Source organism: Prionailurus viverrinus, chromosome C1, assembly GCF_022837055.1.
Source record: "Prionailurus viverrinus isolate Anna chromosome C1, UM_Priviv_1.0, whole genome shotgun sequence".
Taxonomy (NCBI): Eukaryota; Metazoa; Chordata; class Mammalia; order Carnivora; family Felidae; genus Prionailurus; species Prionailurus viverrinus.
The window spans coordinates 80,120,255-80,137,572 of record NC_062568.1 but is presented as its reverse complement, the minus strand read 5'-3'; the positions used below and the strand labels follow the sequence as shown (position 1 = coordinate 80,137,572).

The 17,318-nt window shown below is 36.5% G+C and overlaps 1 pseudogene; it reads left to right on the top strand.

The window, feature by feature from the left end:
* The first annotated feature begins 890 nt into the window (after window positions 1-890).
* LOC125171640 (ganglioside-induced differentiation-associated protein 2-like) lies at window positions 891-14,767 on the top strand (annotated as a pseudogene).
* Window positions 14,768-17,318: the final 2,551 nt, after the last annotated feature.

Sequence of the window (17,318 nt, the reverse complement as noted above, 5' to 3'; positions counted from 1 at the left end):
TATGTCTTTGAAGCCAGGAAGGTTTAGAATACTTTTATTATTATTGATATCATCATCATCATCATCAACATCATCATCATCATCATCTGCAATAAATGTCACTTCTCTAAGGCAAAAATCCAAGGCCAATTATCTGCATACATTTATTTAAAGGTGGGGATAGGAATAACTGGAGGGAAAGAATCCTAGGGGGAAAAATCTAAAAAATAATTTGAGTATCTACTTCACATATATGCTATAAAGACAAAAAAATAACTTGTATAAATCACTTCGTACATTAAGTATTCTCATAAAGTAAACTGTAAATTACACATGGTATAACTTGCAAAAATCAGTGGTTTTAATGATTCGTGCCGTCACAACTGCTGCAGACTGGCTAGAAGCATTATAATGTCAAAGTCTGATACAGGTGAAAAAATAAAAGCAAAGCAAAATGTTATCTTTAATACCTTCTTAGTAAGTTAGTATCATAAGGCAGGTCCAAGGCAATTTAATTGATTTCTGTTTTTAAACAAGTACCAATCCTCAAATTCAACTCTTTCTCACACGTGGGCTGAGGGGGGTATTTTGACTAGATAATATTAGGTTATACCAGCTGACAACTTATGCTCAAATAGATGGATCTGTGAGACAAGACCATGCACATCTATAAAGCAAACACACTTGGGATGGTACAAATGACTTCCTAAACTATGAAACCATGTCCATGAGGGAAATGTTATGATACACAGAAGCAAAGGAAGTGAAACCAGAGCCATGAGAAATAATGATATGGTTTGAGACCTAGGAAGAGTACAGATATTGTAAAACATACCCAGGCACAGGATGAATGTGAAACACTTGGCTGACAGCCCTATCAATCACCTATGTCTGTTATTTTCATTTGGTCAATGTGTCTAGTGTTTAGCCCCAAGCAAGCAGGACCCTTGGCCTGGACTGGACTTCCCCAATCAGAAAATGGTTTTAGGAGTGGAGAAAGGGCTATCAGACAGGAAGAAAATGAAAACTCCAAATACTCCACAGGTGATGACATTCTAAGGGACCAAGATATTCTGAGAAGCGTCAACTTTCATAAGAGAGCAAAACTGAAGCAAGGAGCACTTTATGGACCAGGCGATAAAGTAAGGACTCTGAGTCTTAAGTTAGGGTTCCCAGAAACAAACTCTGGGATCATTAGATGAGGTCTATTGGAGAATATACTCAGGAACAAGAGTTATAAAGAGTGAAGAAACAGAAATTGTGCAAGGGACAGATTGAATAGCAGTGTTAATAAACAAGAGGTCTTGGCTGATGCCATAGGAAATCCTGGAGTTGGAGAGGCCCTTCACATTATCTCCTACATGGACACAAAGGTAGAGGCCTTTTGTATCCCTCAAGGAATAGACATTGGATGGGGCTGGTGTCAGAGAGTGGGCATAGCTTTGGGCAAAACACTTCTTTCTCTGAGAAGGGTAAAAGGTGTGAGTCTTTAACAGCAAATACTCTGGTCTTCTGAAGAAATGAGTGTTCCTGAACAGAGAATCTGGGTGTTTCACCACAAAGTCTGTTTACTATGCATCCAATCACTTCACATGGACAGCTATCCTCTGAGAACAACTCCTTGATTTTATTTGGTCTTGTTTCTGGAAAAATCTATAAGAGGAAGATTTTTTTTGAAAGAATTACAGCACTTTATATCTCTATCATTACTACAGCTGTTCTTGGGCTGCAACTGATGATTTTCGTCTTTCTCCTGTACTACTAACTCTAGGTTGTCTTCACCCTTGGCTGACATCTGTGCTGTTCTAAGTAGCTTGTATGCTTAGGTGACTCTGAACATAATCTCTGAAAGTCCTGAGTCCATTTCACTGTGTCTTCCCAGATGCTGTCTGCTGCACTTGTCCATGTACTGCACTGTCAAAAGTTGCCTAGGAAAAAAACTTGCCTAAGAATAGGCACTTTTTGTGTACAAAGTATAAAGAGATGCTTTTGTGGATCATCTAGGTAATAAACCTATTTTTCCTTACCCGATCATATGTCAGAAGCTTTTCCTCCTGCAGATGATTAGAAACAATGGATCTGGTTAGAGTCAGGAGATCTCTCTTGTGGACTTTTCTCCTTTCAGCATGAGGAGCTGAAAATGACTGAGCATCAGTCATGGATTAAATTTAAATGTTCATTGGGACTCTTGCTTTGTTTTCTGGCCAAACCATTTCTCTCCAGGAATTAAGTCCTTAGGCTTGAACTGTCCAGTATTATAGCCAGCAACAAACATGTGGCTATATGAATTTACATTCATATTAATTAAAATTAAATTAAATAGAAAAGAAAGTTCCTCAGTCACACTAGCCACATTTGACATGCTCAATAGCCACATGCATTCTAGACAGCTTGGATAGTGATCATAACGATCATTGCAAAAATTGCTATTGGATGTCACTGCTCAAGATTCTCAGAACCTAAATTTGCAGGGACAAAGTGCAAAGATCCCCTAAGTGGGACCCTGGAGATGATGGCAAGTTGACCACTCTCCTACTTCCATCCTCTGTTTCCTGAACCCGTGTGTTTTAGCCACTGGGGACAATTTAGGCCATATAACATTAGAAGTGTCTCATCCTCAGAGAGCAACATATTTAAGTTGCCCCCCAAGTATATATCTTCCAAAGGCTGACTTTTTACTTTATTAGGTTAGCAGATTCTAACTGGTGTGGAATGTGTTATAGCCATAGTCATACGCCCCCTGCTGCATCTCCTTGATGTAAAGTGGACTCCTTAGTACACAGCAATTTTTTCAGTATCTGGTATCAGTGGGATTAAACACTGTCTGAACCTTTGGCTAGTAGTGTTGGCTAAAATAGAAAAGGAAAATCTATACCCCAAATATGTGCAATCCCTATCAAGTCTAATTATTAGCCCTACTGCAGCATAAAAAGTGTTCAATATAATCCATTTGCAGCCAGTAGTATGTTGGTCCTCTCAGTGAATGGTGTTGTAAAGGGGGCTCAGAATTCCTCTCTTTTGTTGGAATTTGGACATTGTACAGAAGCATGGTTTGTTGAGTTGGAGACTAAGGTATTTTTTTGTTTTTGTTTGTTTGTTTGTTTTGTTCTGTTTTTTGAGACCAAGTTTTGAGGCCATGCATAGTCTGTTCCTACCACCATAGCTACTCTGTTTATGAGCCCATTATTCTTGTCAGTGATAGAGGCTGGCTAAAACATTGTGTTTATGTGGTTAATTTTTAGTTTTCTTCTCTTGAATGTCTTCCAGTGAACATTAATGTATAATACAAAGATCTTTACATCTGTATTCACTTTAATGCATCCATCCACATGCCTCTTTTTCATATCTTGTCCCTAATCTTCCAATTCTTTTCCTTCCAGACCCTTGACTAACCAGCCAAAACATTAATCACTGCTAATGACCCTATATGTACTCTTATCTTAAGCTACTTCTCTATCCACACAAAATAGATGATTAGGTAGATCACGCAAAGCTCTGTCTACTGGACAGATGACCCTTTACCACGTTGTTGCAGAGCAACTCCTGTGTGGAGATATACCATCACAGCAACTCATTTCCAGTTTATATTAATATATTAAGCCAACACATCCTGGGATTCTTCCATCCTCTGTCAGCCAGTCAAAAAGATTGTCTGCGAAATGCTCATAGGTGTGAGCTGAATGAAAAGCACTGGAACAACAGAGGAGCTTGATATGGGTTCTGGGCCACATGTGCATGCAGCTCATTCTGATTTCTGGCCCTTCTTATGCCAGATCTTGGCTATCTTCTGAGGAATTGCTGTTGGACCCACCAAGCCTTATCAATTTTTGGTCTGAGAATACAGCTTATAATATATTGCCCTGACTACATGTTCAGGTGATGTCTTATGATCAGACACTCCATTGCTGCCAAGACTCAGTATAGGCTAGATGCTGTTTTTCAAATGGTGCATAGTTCTCCATTACAGATGGTACATTCCTTCTCAAAAACCCTGGGTCTTCAAATTGTGGTTCTATTTTGGGACATGCTATAAACACTATATATCATTTTCTTATCACAGGTACATCCAGGGTCTACCAGAATATATGGCCCAAGCTGTGGGCTTGCGCTATAGTGTTTACTTTGTAGAAGAGTTCTTTCACATTCTCCACGCAATTCAGATGTGACTGACCTCCATATCATCAGGTAAAAAGTACAAAGAGTACTTCCAGCTGTGAATTATGTTCTTGCCAGAACCTAAAAAAAGCCTAGCAAGCAACGTGTGTACTTCTTAGTGCTGAAAGGCACAAGATACAGTCGCTAGTCCTTTCCTTTAGAAGATATGAGCAGACATACCCCAGTGAACTAAATTTCTAAGGCTTAAATATTTGTAAAGCTTATCTCTCCACTCTCTAGAGTGTCATTCCAAAGCCTCCAATGTGTTTTCTACTTCTTGTTATCTATTTTGAGGAACCTGATACTATTGATATAATAGACTAAGTATAGAGTTAGCTTGGTCTTAAAGCAAAGCTGAAAATGTACACTGCTTCTTGTCCCACATAAGTGTAAACTTTTGATCTCCATTTATCATAGTAATGGAGATGAATGCATGTGCCAGATCAGTGCTCACACATTTTGTACACTAGTCGTGTCAATTGATTCTGGAAAAGATATCATATTCAGTGCAGCAGCTTCAAATGAGGCACCACTTGGTTGTGCCAACTAGTACTTCTGCTAGTTTTATTTTTTTTTTCAATGAAAGAATGGACTCAGGTTAAATAATGATATGATATAGACTGCCACTCCTGTATTCTTTAAGTCATTTAAGGTGATATGAACCTCTAATTGTTCCTAAGATGAAACAATGTTTTGTTTTAATATGTTTGTTGAAGGTGTGTAGCAGTTTCAGAGACTTCTACTGTACCTTCCCCACTATGATGGCTCTTTCCCCACAGGTCAAGTAGATGTAACAATTTTAATTACATATTGGGTGATCAGGGAAATGATTACTGAGTCAATCTATAGACAAAGTAGGCCCATTGCAAACCGGAAGTAAGTTTATTACCTATTGAAAACTGGACGTGGGTTTATCACCTGGCCTTTTAGGTCTCTACTCTAACATGGAAAATATAGTGATACTTTAGGTCCTTGAGTATTTTTTTTTTTAACGTTTATTTATTTTTGGAACAGAGAGAGACAGAGCATGAACGGGGGAGGGGCAGAGAGAGAGGGAGACACAGAATCGGAAGCAGGCTCCAGGCTCTGAGCCATCAGCCCAGAGCCTGACGCGGGGCTCGAACTCACGGACCGCGAGATCGTGACCTGGCTGAAGTCGGATGCTCAACCGACTGCGCCACCCAGGCGCCCCGGTCCTTGAGTATTAATGTCAACTGAGCTTCTGTGTCTAATAGTGATTCTAATGTTTGAGTATCCGCTTTTTCCAAAAACACAGTTATCTAAGCAAACGGTCATAGATACCTTTGAGAAGTTAGGAAAAATCATGGCTGTATAGATTTGCCATAGTATAGCAAGGTCTTCTTCATTTGAGATCTGACCTCTCCTTTAGTCGTGAGGTTTGGGTTTCGTATGATATATCCATGTTAGCATCCCCACTTCTCTGAGTCTTTCAGCTTCTTACTCACTGTTTTCCATGGCAGCCAGCATTTGTAGTTCACATTGTGTGGACTATTACATTATTCAACCTTCCAAGAGACATTCTACTAACATAATAGTGTCATCTCTCTGAGTCCGTGCCAGGAAGCTAACTGCTGTATCATGGAAGAATGCTCTTACATGGATACACTCTTTGTTATCCAACTTTTTACTCCATCCTCCTTAAGCCATCATTTTTAATACCCTGTCCCATATATGTCTCTTCAGTGTCTTCATGTTGGCTAGAACCTGCAGCTCCCAGCATTTTCCTAGATGGTATATAATTATTGGTATGTTGGTTAGAAGGAGAGGTGATAGATCCTGAAAAAGTTTATGTTGGAATACAAAACAAAGTTCTCTGAATTTTCTTCACCAAGAGAGGAAGGCCAGATTTTAAAAGGGATAGTGAGCTGCAGATCCAGAATGTTCAGGAAGATCTGGCATTTTAAAATTCTTGACTGCACCAACCCATATATAATTATTTCAAATCTCAATGCCCCACTCCTTCCAAACCAATGCTCTAATATTGGTGTAGCCGATGTGGAGATGAGAGTTTTACCTTCTCTAGAGAGCCATTTTAGTAAGTGCTGGGCCTGATGCTTGCTTTCGTCTATCTTCTGCCTAACAGGAATGCTTATATCTTTACATGCTACCAAGGTACTTCTTTGACATTTATACTTTGTTTCACATTGTCCAAAATCATCTTTAGCCTATTGTTTTATTTACCTAATACACTTAACAAAACTCTTCCAACTTCAAAACCTTTGCAGTGAATATTCTGTTTCTCTCAAACAGCATAGGTATTGCACTGGCCATTGCCTTCCTTTCTGTTGTTGTTTAATACCTGATCACAACTGAATGAAACTGTAATAATTGACCCTATTGCACATCAGGAGCTATTGATAATCCACTTATCACTAGTAATGAAATTCTCAATGTCAATAAGCCAAAGGATGACCTAGTTTCCAAATTCCATTCCAGGATATTATTATCTTAGGTCGATTTCTCTAGAAGCATACTCTGAGATTGAGATTTATAAGCAGGGATTTTATTGTGGATGCTCCCAGGAACACCTGTAAAGAACTGAAGGTGCCAGTATTAAGCAAAGGGAAAAGCTGAACTGTAATAAGTTACAATAGAGGCATTAGCCAATGCCAATTCCACGTGGAGTCCTAAAACTGGAAAGACTTTTCAAAACTGACCCAAATTAATGCAGAATGGCTGGGCTTTGGTAGCCTCTCATATGTTGTTCAGTCTATGCAGGCTGACTCTGCAAAGGCAATTCCCACAGAGAAATGCAGCTCTGAATTGTCAGTAGCCAACACTCTTGGAAGCTGGTGGAATGAGTGCCTCCATTTAAAGGGGGATATGAGTGGCATATCACACCATCCACTCTAGAGATATCACTTAAAGCATTAAATTCTGATGGGAAAATTTATAGATTGGCTATGGCTAGGAGATTGATTAATGATAGATAAATCAGTAGACGTTTCCAATCTCAGGACCATGAGGGACAATGTAAGAACCAGGACACGATGAGGACAATGTAAGAAGATTTGTGAGTGAATGAATGAATGAATACTTAGAGAAAATAGTACCATATTCCAAATAGAAGCTGGATGACAAATGTCACAACCGGTGACAAATATTGAATGGTTCTGCAGTCTACTCCTGTATATATATATATATATATATATATATATGAATTTTTTCCTTCCAAGAACAAGCCTGGCCTTCAAATTTACATTTCGCTAGAGTGAAATATAAAGCCACTAGTGAATTTTTATTTCAATGGTGGAAATTCTTGTCACACTTCCACAGTTCCATTTCTGTAGAATGTTTTGATTTTTTATTTCTAATACCTTAAGATATCAGCACTTCTGGAAAGCATAAACTCATTTCATTGAGTTTTCTTTAGAATAAAAAGAAACAATGAAAAAATAATATAATTTATTTTAAAATACTTATGTTTAATTTGCATTTGTGTTTAATTTGAAACCTCTTTCTCAACCTCAGTGCTATTGACATTTTGGGTCAATGATTCTTCATTGTGAAAGCTGTCCAGTGCATTGTGGGTTGTTTAGCAGTATCCCTTGTCTCTACCCACTAGATTCCAGTGACAGTCCCCTTCCCCCAAGCTGTGACAACCAAAAAATGTCCCCAGACATTACCATGTCTCTGGTTGAAAACCACTAATTTAAAATCATGTTCAGGTGTCAGTTGGGTTTAAAATGCTTGTACAGAGAATAATTTATTTCTAAATCAAGCCAATCTTGTATACATGACATTTAGGAATGTAATTTATTTAAGTGTAAAGTAAATACTGAAAAATGAGGAACTAAGATCACATGGAAAAGGAGAGGCTGAATTTTTTTTTAATAAGAGGAATTAAACAGAATATTTAGTTTTTCTTAATGTAGGTAACATGACAGCATATTTTTCTTGTTTTAGGTTTTGTCCATGAAGGAAAAAAATAATAAATTTTAGTGCTAATAAAGAAGATCAAAACTGCTGAGAGGAAAACCTAAAGTCCTTTGAATAGAAAATTTTGGCTCTTTAAAAAGACTTGGAATACCTTTGTGAGGTTAACTACATGAATGGGTTTTTTTTTATTATTGGATAATATCCAGTAACATATGTTCTGAAATTAAATACATATGGCAGGTACTGTGTTAGGCAAATACAAGGATGAATAAGCCATGGCTCCTACCCTTAAGAATCTTACAGTTGAGAGCAGTAATTCTCAACTTGGCCATATGTAAGAATAACTGGGAGACTTTTGCACACTACTGGTGCTCAGATATGACCCGAGACCAATTAAATCAGAATCTTGGGTTAGAGGGAGTCAAAGCATAAAAATTTTTAAAGCTTCCCAATTGGTTCCAATTTGCAGCTAAAGTTGAAAGAAAGCTTAAGAACAAATGAAAGCCAACACAATCATTATATAATAGGAGAATATGTCCAATGATATTCAGGCACAGAGAAATAAACATCCAAATTTAAATATATGGAAATTTCATGAATTTGAGTATTATCCCTGTTGCAAAAGAGACAGAAATTCAAATACATAATTTATATTAACATAAACAAAATGCAGATGAATAAACTTTAAGACCATTTTAAAGCCTGGCGTTTGTCAAATGAGGAAATTATGAATAAATTTCCTCAGTTTTTGATGCCAAACTTCCATAGAGTCCATAGAGTCACATATACTATCCCAGAAATTTTTATTTTCCCCCCAGAAGATTTTTATCTTTATAGTGAAAATCTTAGATGAATGGTTAAATAACAGAAAAGGTAAGCAGAATGACATTTGATTATAATTACCATATACTGTAGTCATTCAAATTATTGGCCTGGGATAATATATTAATTAAATCTTTATGGAACCACACAAATGTTAGGTATTCCAATGTGTAGTCGTAATTAATTTAATGGTCAAAATGGATAGTCATACTTGCTGTCAATTTTTTCTAACCAGATTAATTAGACTGTGCTCTATGATGTGGAAATCTAGCTTGGCAAGTGAGAATTTATTCAGTGAATCCAGGAGATCCAGTACTACAAATTGGGGATTATATGAGCCAGTTTTGAATGGATTCTCAATCTATTTCTGTACACTTATAAAACTTTTTTCTCTCTCTTTTGAATAAACTATAGTTCAGGTTCTTGAGTTTTCATGACACAGAGTAAATACTGTGCTATGACACACAGTTTACACAAAGAACGGGAATTGTTCATTGTCAATGTTGCTAATGCACAACTTTTGACTCCACACCTTTACTACTGCTCAGTCTTGGGCTCCAGCAACCTTCCTGTTGAAAGTCTAGCTTCGAGAATCTATAATTGGAAAAGGATGGCTGAGACTTAGTAACTAATAATTTCTCCTCTAATTTCCAAGCTTTATGAAAAATCAATTTAGAACCGGAAATCCATACACCTGGACATCTTTAACCTACTTCCCTAGAATAAAACATCCAAATGAAATGACCATGTGAAATACGTCCTTGCATCTTTTGCAAAAGCACTTTTGAGGGAATTTCCCATCATGTCGTTCAATATGACTCACATAGGTCATTAGCAAATTCCTTTTAGAATTCAGTTTTGAGAAAAACAACGTTTTTATTATCACAAGGTAGTGTATATTTTAATATAAAGGACAATATTATAAATGTCAAATTACTCATCCACTTTCATTATAATACCATAACCATATACTATTCTATGTTTGTGACATTTGGGGCTTGCTTTTCTATTTTTTTTTAATATTTTTATTTCTACCAAACGTTAAGCTAACTGCCATGTTCGATTACAGTAAAACTATTTAAGTTCTTGGAGTATTTAATTTTTCTAAAATCTCATCATTTTATATTTTTATTTTTTACAATTGCATTTTATGTGCATTTTATTTTAAATTGCATCAAATAATGAGAAAAGTATTTATAACAGGTACTAATGAGAAGTTAAATAACTATATGCATTATGTGGATTCCCTCAGGTTCTATTTCTTTTCTGTCTTTTAAAATATAATATTTAAAAATAATTCCACTTTCATTAAAGAATGCATTGTTAAGTGGCAAAGTATGGCATTGGTTTTGTTTATATATATACATGAAAAGGATTCCTGTTTGGAACATAAAGTTAAAAGTTAAGATCACAAAAATTAAATAAATATATAAATAAAATAAAATAAAATAAAATAAATAAAATAAAATTTAGAATCACAGAAGTTGTCTATTCTGTCTAAAGACAAAAGACCCAGAAGTAAGTGCCCAGACTTCTTTACTTGTTTGGGGTTTAGATTTACTTGCTTGACCATCCAAAATGATTACAGATATAGACTATAAAATGATGGTAAAATAACTGCTATTCTATTTTTTCAATATTAATACATATTATTGGTAACATTTGGAAGTTACCTTTCCAAAGTAGACTCACTCAATGACACCTGCTTTAAGAGGCTAATGAGATAAAGTGCATATATTTCCAAAACTTAAATATCATCAAGTTTGATTTCAATAATATGTTCTAAGATATCTAGTAAACATTTTTCCCACCTGTGAAAATATTGGTTCTAGCAATACCAGTATTGTAGCTTATGCTTTTTTTTTAACATCAATTTTATGTCATATTCTTTCCCAACACATGTTTGTTTTCACCATTTATGTGTCATGAAATTGCAGGGTGGCACCTGTTCAGTAATAGAATGGATGCCAACGGAGTGTTTTAGTCACTACTTTATCTGCATTTTTAAAATAGCTGTCTCCCTTATATAAACAATTCAAACTGATGACATAATATAAATATATGAGCACATGTAATGATGTAGGTTTACATCATGTCACACTTTGCATGCCCAAATAATGAAGAGTTATAATGCAAGCAGCCTAATTTCCATGGATCTAAATTTCATCACTGATTCTTTCCAAGTAAATTCAAATTTATGAAAATGGCATCTTGAAAAGAGTTTTATTACTCTTGCACCATGTTCAGTAAGTGAGAAAACCTACCAGTTAATGTATTTTCAGATGTAATATAGGGATAGATTGGAAAGGTCTATTAATTTATGGCCCAATTCAGAACATAAGAGAGATTTCTCTAGAATTGCACTGCCCAATATGGTAGTCACTGGCACCATATGGTTAAAATTAAATTAAATTAAATTAAATTAAATTAAATTAAACTAAAAACTTGGTTCCTCAGTTGCCCTAGACACATTTCAAGTGTTAAATAGTCTCATGTGGCTACTGACCACTGTACTGGACCATAAACACTTCTATCATTGCAGAAATTTCTGCGTGGTACATGGATAACCTGGAACCTCATCTCACCAACTGCATTCTAAGTGGAGAGCCCCACTCTTCATAACTCATGGAAAAATGGCACAAATGGGAAATTTTTCCACCCTCACATTGATATGAATTTGTTCTGATATCACAAAAATTTTCATCTTATACAATCTAAGGAATAGATTAGGAAAGTAGGGAATAAGACACACCTTACATAAATTAAACTTGGATTTAAAATTGTTCAACTACAGTAGGATAAAATTGAGAAATCTCCTGAAGATACCTTAGGAAATTGATATGTTTCTCTCTAGGAAGCTATGGCCATGTTCCTCTTCTTAAATTCTGTAATTATTGATAATTATGTACAGTTTTTATAAAAAGTTTTTATAGATTTTTTACAGTTTTATGTTTTTATATACAAACATGCTTATAAAATTATATTTCCTAAATTAATCTGTAATCTTTGATTTTTCTTTTTACACAGTAATGTTTGATACATTAATATACTTGAAGAAAGTAATATGTGATAGATTAATATTTCTAGATAACACGTTAAAAATGTTTTTATTTCAATCATTGTTGAAAAATTTATTAAAATAACTAGCCTATCTTTTGCCTTAAGACAACTCATATCCTGAAAATAATATATCATTTTTGATAATTTCTGCTCTTCAGTGTCCAAAATATGAAACATATTTTGATATGTAGCACTGTTGCTATTCACAGATATAAGGCATAGGGGTGGATATTGAGCCATTTGATATAATTCCTTTTATAATAACTTCCTGAATCATTATCCACCCAATGCTTGAAATTGTCAAGTAACGCAGAACCCTATGACTAATTTATATGGGCTTCATTCAATCAACCCACTCACTTACAGATTCTTGAGGAATGAATGTAAACTTATCATATCCCTTGTCCTCAAGAAACTAATAGTTTAGTGGAGGGTTTCTGATAAGTAAGCAGGCAATTATAATAAGGTATGAGAAGTACAACCATACATTTAAGTATAGATGTTAAATGATAAGTAAAAAAAGTAATTAAAATAATTATTGAGGTTTATCATGTAATAGACACGTCGACATGCTTGGTCACTTTCTATAAGGAGCTTAACCTGCCTTGTTTGCTGCCCAGATGAGACCACCAGAATGCTCGAAAGTCTCCAGCGAATACTGAACTGCTGAGGAATTTGGCAAAAAGGCAAGCTAAAGTTTCCATTCCATAGATTCCATAGGGGCACAATCCCAGTTTGTGGATGTAGATAGGTACAGAGAGCTAGGCAACTGTGTGAAGATGAATTAAATGCTTCTAATACTGCAGCTGAAACATTTTGGAAAGACGCTATTAAATCACCTTTTTTTTTTTTTATAATAAGGATATCAATGAAAAAGTGGTCCTCTGGAAAGGAGACGTGGCATTACTGATCAACATACAACCCTTGTGAATACCAGCAACGAATGTCTCACAAAGAAAAATCCTGTGTCAGAAAGTATCTTCATGCTTGTGGGGCCTGATCTGAAGGAGGAATTCCAGAAACTTAAAGGTTGATTAACAGGTAAAGAGAAATTGACAAAAGGATTTAAGATCGCCACCATTTAATCATTCACACATCAGAACCTAAATATAAGAGCCACTATCGAACAGCACCTGAGGGTTCCCTATAAGGCTGCTAAAGACGCGTAGTTCAGAAAAAGAGTAGTCAGTGTCTTCGTTTGCATTCTGTGTCATCTGTTTCTGCAAAACAAATTTATCCTTAGAGAATGAAACATACACAGCACTTTGCATTGTAAGGAAATTCCTAGAGATATATGAAGAGACCACAAAAAAGTAAGATTTGCTGTCTCTAAACTAAAAGTGGCTACTTATCAAGAGCTGCCACTTCCAGAGTTCTCAAGGTCATTAAAGGAGAGTCGATCACAGCCATACCTACCTGAGGATGTTGAGAATGTAGAAAGATGGACTATGGGACCTAAAGGGAAGATTAGAATAAGCAAAAAACTTGGTGACTCAGAGAACGGGTGGCTGGAAGAAGACTTGAATAAGGTGAGCCATGCAAAAATTGGTAGAACAAAATAGCAAGAAGGGGGAATTGTGGCTCGAAGGCCCTACCTAAGGCAGGAAAAACACACCTGACCTGTTAGAGGAATATGAGGACCAGAGAAGTCAAAATGGTAATAGAACCCACATCACTAAAGTTCTGGTAGAGCATTGTTAAGTACATCCACTTTACCCTGAGAAGGAAACAAAAACATTTAAGGGCTTTGAGCAGGGGATGATATGATTAGAAATTCATGTCTAGACATTTCATACAGACCAGTTCAGGGAGACTAGATGGCAGGGGAACAAGAATGAACTGAAAAATTTGTTAAGAAATGATGGCAGGAATTCTGGCCAGAGGTGGTGGTGGCTACATCTGGGGTGGTGGTGGGAGGGAAGTGGAAAAGGTGAGAAATGGCTAGAAACTGGATTTATTTTAAGCTTCAAGCTAATAGGATTTCCTAAGAGATTGGATATTAAGTGTGAGAACGGTACCTTTTTTGGCCTGTGAGTAAGGAGAGCGGACTTGTAATTAAGTGAACAATGAAGGTTGATCATGGACCAGGCTTTAGGGGAGATAGGTTTAATATGGGACATATGAAGTTTGGAACATTTACTGACCATTGAAGCAAAGAAAGATATAGGCATCTGGATTTTGGAAAGATGTCTGGACTAGAGATATAATATGACGGTCTTTAGCACTGAGATCATATTTAAAGCCATGAAATAGCCAAGGGGTTCGCTGCAGATAGAGAAGAGAAGAAACCTGAGAACCTAGTTGTGGGGAATGTCAACACTAAGAGATTAGGAGAAGAAAAGAAAACTACAAAAGAGATGGAATGCCCAGTGAGTGGGAGGAGAAAATAAGAGAGTATAATATCCTAAAAGGCAAACGAAAGAGGATATTGATCAAATATATGTGCGCAATTATGTCAAATGCTGCTGACAAGTCCAGTAAGATGGGAAATAAGAAAACTTAGATATTGGTAGAGAGGATGTGTAAGAGAGAAGAATCAAAGGAATGCTTGGACAACATGCCTGGACAACTGGATATGCATGATGTTTCAAGTCAATGGGATAAAGAATTTAGGAGAAGCAGGACTGTGAGAAAGATAATGTGCTAAGTATTTGGCTTGGACCTCAGGGCACATACACACACCTAGTCTAGTCTCTCCAGTGCCTGAAGGGAGTGGCCAGATGTGTACTAAGGTCTGAATTGGCAGAAGCAAGGACAGAAGGGAACAGTAGCTATAGCAGCGGAGGCGGTAGCAGGTGTCATTGCTGCTGAAGACAGGAGGGCTTCGTATGGGACAGTACCAAGCCCATGAGTCTGTGCCTGCAGCATCTCACAGATAGCAAAGACCTGGCCCCCTTGTGGGCCATGTCAGTTATCAGACACTAAACATTGTCTATGCATTGTCAGAAAAGAAAAGTGTGCACAAGGACACTGCAGTAAAGGACAAAAGAGAGATATTAGAATTTTTCAGAGTGTACAATCTCTGGCTTTAAAAACTGCTGCCATATTTTGAAGCACATAACCACAGTTTTATTAGAAATTAAATTTAGGGGCTCCTGGGTGGCGCAGTCGGTTAAGCGTCCGACTTCAGCCAGGTCACGATCTCACGGTCCGTGAGTTCGAGCCCCGCGTCAGGCTCTGGGCTGATGGCTCAGAGCCTGGAGCCTGTTTCCGATTCTGTGTCTCTCTCTCTCTCTGCCCCTCCCCTGTTTATGCTCTGTCTCTCTCTGTCCCAAAAATAAATAAACGTTGAAAAAAAATTAAAAAAAAAGAAATTAAATTTAAAATGACCACATGACAGAAAAGAAATATTTTCAGACCAAACTTTGGATGAATCAGTTACTAATTAAGAAGGAAATTTTGAAATTATTTGTTTTCTTGTAATTGAAGTCATAGGTATAAAACACATGGACTGGACTCTGGAAAACAGTGTGGAGGTTCCTCAAAAAATGAAAAATAGACCTACCTTATGACCCAGCAATAGCACTGCTAGGAATTTACCCAAAGGATACAGGAGTACTGATGCATAGGGGCACTTGTACCCCAATGTTTATAGCAGCACTCTCAACAATAGCCAAATTATGGAAAGAGCCTAAATGTCCATCAACTGATGAATGGATAAAAAAATTGTGGTTTATATCCACAATGGAGTACTACGTGGCAATGAGAAAGAATGAAATATGGCCCTTTGTAGCAATGTGGATGGAACTGGAGAGTGTGATGCTAAGTGAAATAAACCATACAGAGAAAGGCAGATACCATATGTTTTCACTGTTATGTGGACCCTGAGAAACTTAACAGAAGCCCATGGGGGAGGGGAAGGAAAAAAACAAAAGAGGTTAGAGTGGAAGAGAGCCAAAGCATAAGAGACTCTTAAAAAGTGAGAACAAACTGAGGGTTGATGGGGGGTGGGAGGGAGGGGAGGGTGGGTGATGGGTATTGAGGAGGGCACCTTTTGGGATGAGCACTGGGTGTTGTATGAAAACCAATTTGACAATAAACTTCATATATTGAAAAAAATAAAATAAAATAAAAAAATAAAATAAAAAAATAAAATACATGGACTGGTATTTTAAAATTTTGAATTATTTACAAGTCATGAAGCCATTCTTGTGCCTTGTATAATAACCAGTAGTTACAGGAAATGACAGCAAAAACATCAAAATGCTATTGTATAAGTTTACATTCAAAATATATATTTATATATGAATTATATTAGATTTATATTATTAGTTATAAAAGACATATGAAACTGATTTATATAAAGTGTTAACTGTCTCTAAAAAACTGTTTCTCAAAAATTATCAGCCTGGATACACTAAAATTTATATTTCAAAATAATGTATCTGAAATTTATACCAATATTTTCAAATCCTATGAAATACTAAAAACAGTTCTAGTAACAGTTGTATTAGCAGAAAGATCTTTCTCAAAATAAAAAAATATTAAAAATTATTTGCAAACTTGCGTTTGCCAAGATTAACTAAAGTCATCTTTAATTATGTTAATTGAAAATGAGTTGATGGCCAAATATACAAATTTTCTGAAAAGTAAGCCAAAAAAATCGTATCATCAAAATCTAAAAATTTTTATTTTAGAGAAAGTGAGAGAGAGAGAGAACATGAGAGGGGGGAGTGGGTCAGAAGGAGGAGGAGAGAATTTCAAGCAGGCTCCACATTTAGTGCAGAGCCCGATGCAGGGCTCAATCCCATGACCTCCCAATCATCACCTGAGCCGAAATCAAGAGTCGGACACTCAAACAACTGAGCCACCCAGGTGCTCCCACATGTATCAATTGTTGGTAAATGTATAATAAATTTTTTTAAGGCAAAACCTTATATTTTAATACTTTTTACTGTACTTTTCCTCTGCTTCTTAAGCAAGGGGCTCCATTTTTGGGGCCCATTTTTGGCTCCCATTTTGACACAGGTCCCCACATATTATGTAGCCAGCTCTGTTAAGTTGACTTTCTGGGGTATGCTATTTCAGAGAATAGAAAGTTTTTGCAAAAGAGAAACAGGAAAAATTGTTAAAGGAGAGAAAGTATGGAGTGGTTTGAGAATGAGAACAAGGAAGAGGTTAGATGAAGTGGGAGGGAGTGTTCATACTAGGCAGTGCCCAGATATATTGAGTGTTAGAATAGATTGGACAAATTGGAAAAAAAATGCTGATAGTACTAGTCCCAGCAACCCCTAGTCGGAGACGGAAGAGAGAAGGGTAAGGGGCTAGGGAATCAGAACTGTTTCACCTGTACTATCTAAATGCTGGTTAGTTGCAATTTTCCTCTATGTTTCTCAACTGGCTGTCATTCTCTGAAGAACTCCTCAGGGGAATTACTTCATTTTGTGCATTCATAAGAAGTT